The sequence below is a fragment of the Pinus tabuliformis genome, chromosome 7, assembly GCF_031772625.1.
Source record: "Pinus tabuliformis cultivar Carrire ecotype Pingquan chromosome 7, CPIR1, whole genome shotgun sequence".
In the NCBI taxonomy this organism is placed as follows: domain Eukaryota; kingdom Viridiplantae; phylum Streptophyta; class Pinopsida; order Pinales; family Pinaceae; genus Pinus; species Pinus tabuliformis.
This window is the reverse complement of record NC_142293.1, coordinates 112,048,542-112,058,991: the sequence shown is the minus strand read 5'-3', so window position 1 is coordinate 112,058,991 and position 10,450 is coordinate 112,048,542. Positions and strand designations below refer to the sequence as shown.

Here is a 10,450-nt window from a genome sequence, read left to right as displayed (position 1 = left end):
ATGAGCAGATTGACTTAGTGAGAGCAACCCAAGTGGAAATCCAAAGGACAAGAGTTTTGTTGGGACAGATGCCTGAACAAGCCAACCAGCTTATACATTTTTTGAACACCAAGACCAGCGAACAACTGGAAGCACTGGAAATCACAGACAGGACAAGCACCATTCTGGAAATCAAGAGAGTTCTAACCAAGAGAACTCTGATGCAAAATTTGGAAAGAAGATGCCAGGATATGTAGGTAGAGATTAATTCTTTCACAGAGAAGTTCGCAATTTTGCAGAATAAAGGTCTGCCAAGTCCTTTAGCAAATAATGACCGGCTTATGAAACACATAGATTATGTACATAAATTGAACAAATATGCTGCTGATCAAGTTAGTTCATCAACAAGTGCTTCAGGAGTAAAAGCACTCCCCACAGGCCAAGTTCTCTATGATAACTTAGAGAACTTATTTTATATTGAGCATGAGGTAAAACATTTGTTTCAGCTCCAGCCTAATTTTTTCAGATATACAGAAACTGATGAAACCCTGAGGAAACTTCAGAAGCATAAATTTCCAGAGCAACAATGGTGGGAAGACATGTTGGGGATTTTGTAAATTTCTCTTGGGTAAAACGTAGATTTCGGGCTATTTTTCCATGATAAGATAAACAGAGATAAATGGAGGTCAAGCGGGTCGAAGTATATCTGATCAGAGTCAAACAACATCCGACAAAGATGGAGCAGCCAGCACAGAGTATCAGTGGAAGACAGCTGTAAACTGACTCGCAGAGCCTGCCTCCAGCACATCTGACAAAGACAGAGCAGCCAGCACGGCATCAATTTATCTTTTCCCTGTTTTCGAGACTGTTTGTCTCTATCTTTTGTAAAAGATGGATTAGTCATCACTAGATATTATCTCCATCAGATATTTTGTATAAATACCCCCCCAAACGAAGTATTTGGGGTTGGTGGGCATTCCTAGATTTTGCTGTAATATTGAGTTTTTTTGGAATAGAGAGCTGTTGGAACCATCTGTTGTCTGGCTCACTGGATGAGGAATTGATGCAGAGGACTTGTCACAAAATTCTTGAATCAAACTCTGGATCAATAAGTCCCCTATATCTCATGTTTTATAGTTTTCTTGTTTTCTATATCATCTGTGTTTCATAATTTGAATGGTAAAGAAAAGGATTAATTCAGAATTTGCTTAAACTGCACTCTATTTTCAGTCTTTATTATTCTTGGTGTTTTCTTCAGAATTTGTATAACAGTGAATTCTTAATTGCTCCTTTTTCCTTATCCTCGCATATTGACTATTTTCTAAGGAATTCTTAACTGCTCCTTAACAGTAATCATCCATTTTCCCTCTTTCAATATGTTGAAGGATACTTAACTGTCCTTCAACCATTTGAGTCCATTCCATCTGATTTCAGCCTCTATTTTTTCCATGTTTGACTACCTTGCTCTGTGATTCCATCCTCTGTTAAGAAACCAAATCCAGAAAGCCATCCTTCTTTGACTCCATCATACCCAATGGATTGAACTATTCAGTTTGCCTCATTGTTCTATTGAATCTCACCAACCAAACCCAAAACAAAACCCTTGAACTTCATAACTAGCCTAACACATTTCAAAACAAAGCTAAATCATAAAGAGAGAGCCCTCTCTGGATGCAGATTGGCTAGAATCTGTATCTAAAATATTGGTCTGTGGTTACCTCGGTCGTATTCCCTTTCTTACAACTTTTGGGAACAACCTGAGTGATAACACCAGGCAAGCTTTACTCCACCACTAAGGGGAGAATCCATGGCCTTCTGCTTGGCATTAGAGGGGCTTATTGGTAAGTGGAAGGCTGTCGCCTGTTGCGTCCTGTCGTTTGTCCAAGTCTAGCAGTCGTCACGTCCTTTGGTAATGAGAGTTAGAATCAATCTCTATAAACAATGCAGGTTTCGTGCTGAAGATGCTCAAAGTTGGTTATTCGAGTGAATCATTCAGAGGGGAAATAATGAAATAACTTATAATACGATGCGTGTTTAGCACTGCTAAGATTATGCTCAAAGTTGGTTATTCCAGAAATTAAGTATTTCAAACCATTCATTATTATTTTTATTAAAACAAACACCTCAACAAGAAAAATCAAATATTATGTAACATGTCAGATAGTTTTATATTCTTGCAACTGAAATCAGACAGTTTTATATTCTTGCAATTGAAATATTTGTTTGATCCATAAGTTACAAATAACTCAATTCCTCTAATTTGATCCATCATGTCCTTGTTGGAGCTGAGTTTCACATTCCTTGAAAGGATTGAATTGTCAAGAGGTTGTTGATTGGCTTGGCTACTTTATTAAATTTCTTGTATATTTTCTTTTACCTATGCCTCTATCATTCTCTTCACCAAAACTCATATAGCTTGTTCTAATGTGCACAATATTGTCTTTCAATAAAAGGTATAATAATAAACACAGGATTTCAAGAATGCTCTTCACCAAAAATCAGATAGCTTGTTCTAATGTGCACGATATGGTATTTGAATAAATGGTATAATAGTAAACACAAGATTTCAAGAAGAAAGAAGAAAGTCTTTGGCAGCATCGTAGCCAAGGTCAAGATTATCTTGCTCCAGTAATTTCCCAACAACCATTGCACCTTTGACACCCACATTTGCAGCAATCGTATATGCAGGCATCTTCAATGCATTATGAATAATTTGCACTCCAATATTTTGGTCGAAGTTAGCAGTCTGATGTTTTTCTAGCTCCTTTGTCACATAAAGAAGAGAAACGCCACCTCCTGGCACAATACCCTGCTCTATTGTTGCCTTCGTGGCATTCAAGGCATCTGTGACTCTGTCTTTCTTCTCCCCTACTTCTTCCTCACTAGCTCCACCGATCTTCAGAACTGCAACTCCACTTGAAAGCTTTGCCAACCTCTACTAATACTTTTCCTTATCATAGTCGGTTGTGCTGGCTTCAATGGCAGCCCGAATCTGCTCACATCTTTCTTCTATAGCCTTCTTATCACCACCTCAATCAAGAATAATATTGTCAGTGTTCGATACACTTACCTTCTTTTTTGAACCAAACATAACAGCTTCAACCTTTTCAAGCTTCATGCCAAGTTCTTTTGAAATCATTTGATCACTAGTAAGTACAACAAGATCCTCCAAGTTGGCTTTTTTGTTTTCTCCAAAGAAACAATCAGAAGAGCTCTTTGCTTATTCAAGGTCAACTCCATTGCTCGGACAACTACATTCAAATTTGAAATTTTCTTTTCATGTATCAGAATCTGAGGATTCTCTAATTCACATTTTTGGACCTTATCATTTGTGATAAAATACAGAGATATATAGCCTTCATTCCTTCAACAACCTCCAATTCATTGACACCATCTTCCCATCTCCAATAGTTATGACTCCCACCTTTCCAACTTTTTCCATTACTTTGGCAATCAGTTCACCAATTTCCCTTTTACCATTTGCTGAGATGGTGCCTACCTGTACAATTTCCTCGGGTGTGCTTATCATCCTTTCTCTACTTTTCAAATGTACCACAACTGCATCAATTGCCATGCTAATGCCCCATCTCAATTCCATTGCATTCATCCCAGCTGCAAGTCAGTTAATGTCCCGTCTCAAGTCCATTGCGTTCATCCCAACTACAACTGACTGCAAGTGACTTACAGCCTTCTATGAATACTGCACGAGTAAGGATGGTCGCACAGGTAGTGCCATCTACTGCAACATCGTTTGTAGCATTGGCAACTTGCTTCACAATACTTGCACAACCATTTTTTAACTTGTCACCGAACTCATTTCTTTTTGCCACAATAACATTATCCCTTGTTACTTTCGGAGAACCATAATTTTGTTCAATAACAACATTGTGACCCTTTGGTCCCATTGCCACCTTTATAGCATCTCCCAGTTGTTCCACACCCTGCAGCATTGCAGCTCTAGATTCAACACCAAATTTAATATCTTTTGCTTTACTTCCTTAGCTCTGGATTCAACCCCAAATCTGATATCTTTTGCTCTACTTAATTTCTAGAATTGTTTTGTTTTTTGGTGCAATGGGTTCTTCGCCTCTTGCCTTGTCGTGGCCTCACCTTCGGGAGACCCTCGAGATTAAACGCCAGAAGTGTAACAAAAAAACTAAACCATAGAATAATAGAATAAGCTAATTTGCCTAAAATATAGCCAAAAAATAAGCAACAAATTATTAGAATACGCCTAAGACAAACCTTACTTCAACACTACATTTAGCTTAATATAATATGCCACAGATATTGAAACGAAATGTATTTTTCATTGTAATTAAAGCTTGTTGTTGCTCATTCTAATTAAAAGTTGTAATCTAAGAAACCATTAACCATTGTTCAACACATTTGGGCTTGACTACCCGGCAGGGACTACCGCTGCCTCCAGCACTTGTTGTAAAAGCATCACACAGTTTATGTCGGTATTCATAAATACCAATTTTAATGTGCCAAGAAAAAAGGGATGCACTTTTATATTAAGGTATTACACAAATTTGATTTCAGTTTAGTAATAATTTCTTAAAATTTCAATTTCAAAATTTATTTTTTTATAGGTGGGAAAATTTATCATAATTTATTTGTCAAATCAGTGGTCAGGATAATCATCTTTGGTTATTAATCGCAAATGCGGGCTGTATCATCATTCTTAATCAAAGAAAACTACACCGACTGGAATAACTCGTTAGTGGTCCGTAAGGGGGCAGGCTTTCACTCATGCAAGATGTCGTTGGGCCTTAGGTCGTTAACCTGTTTCTTTATGTCCGAAAAAGACGAGCTCTTAGCCAAGCAAAAGCAGTTTTAGGGCATACTCAAGGCCTGTTATAAATTTATATTCAATTTCTATAAATAATATGTATAGTTATAAATTTTTATTATTTAGGTATACATATTATTTATAGAAATTGAATATAAATTTAATCTATTAAAAAAATGATATTTTTTATACTGTATTTTTTTTATAAATGTCATTTATATCTTAACAAATTATATAATATATAATGTTTCCTTCACTAGATTATGGTTATTCAATAATTAAGGATCATTAATAATGATGGTGATTAACATCCATTAAAATTAAATTTAGTTTATTAAATCTTTTAAAAGATAATATAATTATTTGAAATTTTTCATAATTTTATTTTTATTTAAAAAAAAAAAGAGTTCTAAATTACTATATCTTTTATGAGTATAAGGTCACTAAGTTTGATATCATAACACATATTTTGAAAATGTGATTTAATATAGGTGTATGGTTTCTTTATATTATTTAATAATAATAATAATTTAAAATAAAATTATAATATAGTGAATTTTATGATTTTTTTAATTTTAACAACTTGAGATGTAACGTGTAATAAATGTTTTAATGTTTATTATGGATTGATGATTATCAACATTTAAGCTAATTTACATAACTAAACTAGTCAAATATTTATTCAATAAGTCATGTAAATAGTATCTTAAATAAATAAATAAATTGCTATATCAAAAATCCACTTCTATAACCATTTTTTAATAGAATATTACATAAGAATATATATATATATATATATATATATATATATATATATATATATATATATATATATATATATATATATATATATATATTTATTTATTTATTTATTAAAATAAAATATATATATATATATAAATAAATAAATAAATATATATATATATATATATATATATGAATGATGTTACAATTTGGTATTAGATGATAGTATTTTTAACCATTTATATGTCGAGTTATATTTTATAGTTTAATGTTCCCTGATGGGGGTGTTGAACCGAGTGAACACAGTCCCCAAAGGAACGCATTGGATATGATGTAGGGTGTGTGGCTGCCTCCCAATCCTCTCCAAGCACCTTGAGTACGGGGGAGTTTAAAGAACCTTGTGTGAAACATCTGTTCGCATGGTATTCTACAGGTGGTGGCGTCAACGGTGAGTTAATGGACAGTGGCGCAACCTGTTATCACCCGGGTGATGCCTGGCTATGGTGTGCAATTAGCATTGAGAGTTGTGGAGTCTAGTTATGCCAAGAAACTTGGTATGTGAGTTTAGAGTGGGTAAATGGTTGTTTTTGTGGACACCTAGTTTGGGAGAGGTGTCGTTTGAGTCACCAAAGTTCCTTCCTGCGTTCACGAGGGTCTACCTTTGACAATTGTTGGTTTGGTTTGCGAGTTAAATCTATGGAACAGAGGAGTCGACGAGGAAATTTGGTTTTACTGGAGCAGTGTTGGTTCAGTAGGGGCCTATGGATTCTCCTGCTGCGTAATTGGGTTCTAGTGATTTTATCATTGAATTGGAGGGATAAGGTCTTAATCACTCCCATCGGTGCTTTCGTCAGGGTCATTCGGGCTTGGTGGTGTATGTGGGGTGAGTGCATTATTCTTTGGGTGACTGTTTGGCTTGCGGGTGACCTTCTTAGGGCGGTCGTCAGAGATTTTTCTATGGCTATGGTGAGTCTGAGATCCTTGGAGTCTATCTTGGAGACACTGGAGGTGGTCTTGCCGGTAGGAGGGGTGAATTTTCCCTCGGTGCAATTATTCTGTGGTTTCAGGTGGATCAGCATGCGCCCTACTCCTCGCATGTCTCGTTCTTCGTCGCGTGTGAAGCCCAATTCGGGCAGTCCAGAGGGAGGTGTGAACCTCTCCTAGATGGAGTTGGATCCCATCCCCAATCGTTCAGGTCATGGTGGCTCTAGAGTGGGTCACTCGAGCTCAACAACCTCAGTGGGCACCGAAGGTGGCAGAACATGAGGCAAACATTGAGGGCGCTCAAAGGCAAGGGGTGGTAGCACCACGGGAGGTTCGATCAGCGGTTGAGGGAGCCACTCCTAGCAAAGTCAGCATCGCAATGAGTCGACTTGTCACTGAGAAGTGAGGAGTCAGGGGGTAGCACGTCGTGTGGGACGTGGGAAACAGTAGGTGTGTTTCATGGAGCACTATCGGGACCTCATTCAATAAATTATGGACCAAATGATAACTGTGGAGTGAGTGAGGCAGGAGGAATACGCGGAGCTAATTGCAACCTTGAACAAGATGCACTACTTTCAGCGCCATACTCGAGAACATGTGGTGGTCGTTTAGCGAGGCTAGAACATGTTATCTGAAAAAGTCAAAAAGTTACAAGCCTGGATGGCCCATTCCGAAGAGCATGCTCAATGCTCTTTCCACCCTCCTTTGCCTCCAGGAACAACCCACGAACAACCCAACTTCCATCACTTCCGATGACTAACATGATTATAGGTGTTTTATGTATATTGTTTTCTTACTAGTGCTTCTCGCCCTTCAAGTTGTGGACTCTGTCACTTGATGTTTTTTTGTTGCATTGTCATTTGCTGTCAGCGGTAGTCAACAAACCTGGTCAGGGTGAGATTACCTGCGTTTACTTTTGATGTACTCCTTTTTGGAAGAATGAATAGAAACTTGATTTACAAAACAAAAAACTAAATTATAATTTAATGTAAAGGAGAAATAGATATTTTTTTGTAACATTAAGTATATTTTTTTATATGTCTTGTGTCATTTGTTTTCTTGGTCCTTCAAAGAATCGTGGCGCAAGTCTATTATGTCTGGTTTTATATATCTATCTATTGTAGCTCACTACTTAATTGAGGTTAGATGTCAAAGGTCTATTTATGTTCTCTAGTGTAATTATTTTGCGAGTTTCAGTCTCTAGAGTGCCCTGAGGCATGAAGTTTCACCAGTTATGAGATTAAAAGATCTTTATATGTGAATTCTTTTTGTTTTGGGTCAATTTGCTTAATAGCAAGCAAATAGAAGGTTGTTGCACCATTGTGTATGTGTTCAGGGACCTTGTGTCATTTCGGGGCATACTTTGATATTTAATGGTTTAGGGTTGTGGGACAATAACCATGCGTGGTGAGTCTCCAATTATCTATTCTGGAATTTTGGTTGAGTCAGAAACGTTTGTATGGACATACAGGGATGACATAGTTGGAGTATGTTTCAGTCGTCAAGTCAGCGCATCTAGTCTCTTTTCTTGTTATTTTTCAATTCATGGGATTTACAGTGGTTGCTCAAAGTTTTCCCTTGGTGTCGTATTGATGCCTCCTAGACAAAGGATACATTGCAGATGAGAGGGGGGGGGGGGGTGGCTGCATGTTGAAAATAACAACAAGATATGTTAAAAATAGAATCCAGAAATTCCAATTTAATTTGTCCTTGAATTAAACTAGGAATTAAAACTGAATTCTATTCTCATATCAACTTGTAAATAGTTAATTAAGTTTAATTAGCTTAGGAATTTCGAGTTGGAAGTCTTTCTTAATTCATGTATATGTTATCCCTAATTTTTAAGGGTCCAGTATGAGTTTAATTGTGACTTGTAATTAGATAACTCAGTTTACTGAGTTAAGTTAAGTTAAATTAGTTCCAAACTATTTGAGGAACTAATAGTGAGTTAACAGTCATTTGGTGCACTAATTCATTCACTAGTGCTACTCCAGTTAAATAAAGATTCCCTCATCCCCCGGATGCAGGTGTTAGATGAGCCATTAATGCACATCGGCCACCGGACAAGTAGGTGGCTAATCCTTATGGCAACTTGTGCCTTCCCCTGTGGGAAATTAAGGCAGGTCTTGACTCCTTGGCCGACGCCATTAACCAGTTTGGAAAACCAAGAAATTCTCTGTAATTTCAGAAATATGGAGCAAAGCCCCCTGCATTCACTTATTCAGCCTCTCAGTTGCTCTTGCCACCCCGCTGCAGCAGAGCTGAGCCTTCGCACCGCTATGGGAAGACGTTGGAAACACCTCTACTGTGTCGACCTGGGCAATGGTCATCATTTTTCTCAGTCCTTTCCCTGCCACCTACATTTTGAGGCCTCTTCCCCTCTCTCCGGCCCGGATTCGAATTCCCTTGTTCCTCTCAGCATCCCCTCCGTCGTTCTTGCCCCGCCTCTTGACCCTACAATTCACCGCTCTCTGCAGCTCTCTAGTTGGAGAAACATGCGCCATCACCATAGAATGAGGTGCAAGCGAGGTGGTAGTCGGGGTGGCGCCACTTGCCCTTTGTCTCTGCCCCCTTCTGTCTCCACCTCCCCGTCTGCCTCCCCTCCCCCTAGCCCTTCCACTTCCCGCTTCCTTGGCAGATACCCAGACACTCGCAGCGGTCGAGGTAGAAGGGGCACTAGCGAGGTTCGGCGTTCAGGTGGAATCGCCCAGCATACCACTTCCAATGCTTCTTCCCAGCAAGCACAATTCCAGTTTCGCTGCTCCATGGATAGGCTGGTCATCATTGCCACCATCATGGTGGATTTCATAGAGATTCCATACTCATGCCCCGAACCAGAGCTCAGCCCGGAAATGAACCAGGCTCCTCCACTGCTAGGCAACTTTCAGGGGGAGCCGAGCTCCAGCCACCCACCGAGAGACATGGACCATCCATCCAGCAGCCGACAGCAAACTCTGGGAGGTGACGCCACCCGTAAAGACAAAGGAATTCAAGTGGAGGACACTGCAGGTGGCGGGCAATCAGCGGAAACTGGTTCAGAAGAATATGGCTGGTGTCCGATCGTGGAGGAGAAGCCACCAACATAAGCCACCTAGCTGCTGCATGCCAGGTCACGTGTCGGGTCCTGAGTTCGGTTCTATTTATTTTCGTTTTACTATGGTCAATTTTGAGTCTCGCGTCCAGCTCGGGTTCCGAGTTTTGGTTCCCATGAGCTGTTTTACTATGGTGAATTTTGAACTATACTGTGGGTTTTACTATGGCTGTCTTACTGAATTTTACAGTCTTTTGGTTAAAAATTTTGAATTCTGGAACTGTAGCCCCTGTGTGGGTAAAATGAACTCTTCTTATTTCGTTCTCGGACTGGTTTCCCCAACTGGGGCAGTCGCGATGTCAAGGCTTGCTGTTTAAAATGGTCATATAGCTGACCTAGTACCGCAGAGGCCGGTGCCTCTTTGTACATTATGTTTTTATTAATAGATCAGTTTTACATAGAAAAAAAAAAAAACAAAACAAAACAAAACAAAAAACAAAAAACAAAAACAAAAACAAAAAACAAAAAACAAAAAACAAACAAAAAAAACAAAAAACAAAAAAACAAAAAACAAAAAACAAAAAAACAAAAACAAAAAAAACAAAACAAAAACAAAAACAAAAACAAAAACAAAAACAAAACAAAAAACTAAAGATTCCCTCATCAAAAACTCATGCATGTCAGTTCAGAGAAAGACCCACTTGAGACTAGAGTGCATGGATAGTGCATTATCAGTTGTATGATTTACTGAGTTGTAAATATCATGCATGCAATCAAAGAATAACCCAAATTTGGATTGCATAGGATGAGGAATTTCACTTTAAATACGGGCTAATTCTCTGAGGAATTGTGCAAAGAATTAGAAGCTTGAAGGCTTGGAAATTTGGCTAAGTATTGGCCAAAGGAAGTCATCAGGC

General features: G+C 38.4%; 1 pseudogene; it reads right to left on the bottom strand.

The window, feature by feature from the left end:
- Nucleotides 1–2,545: 2,545 nt before the first annotated feature.
- Nucleotides 2,546–9,006, bottom strand: LOC149245545 (chaperonin CPN60-2, mitochondrial-like; annotated as a pseudogene).
- Between the last annotated feature and the right edge of the window lie 1,444 nt (nucleotides 9,007–10,450).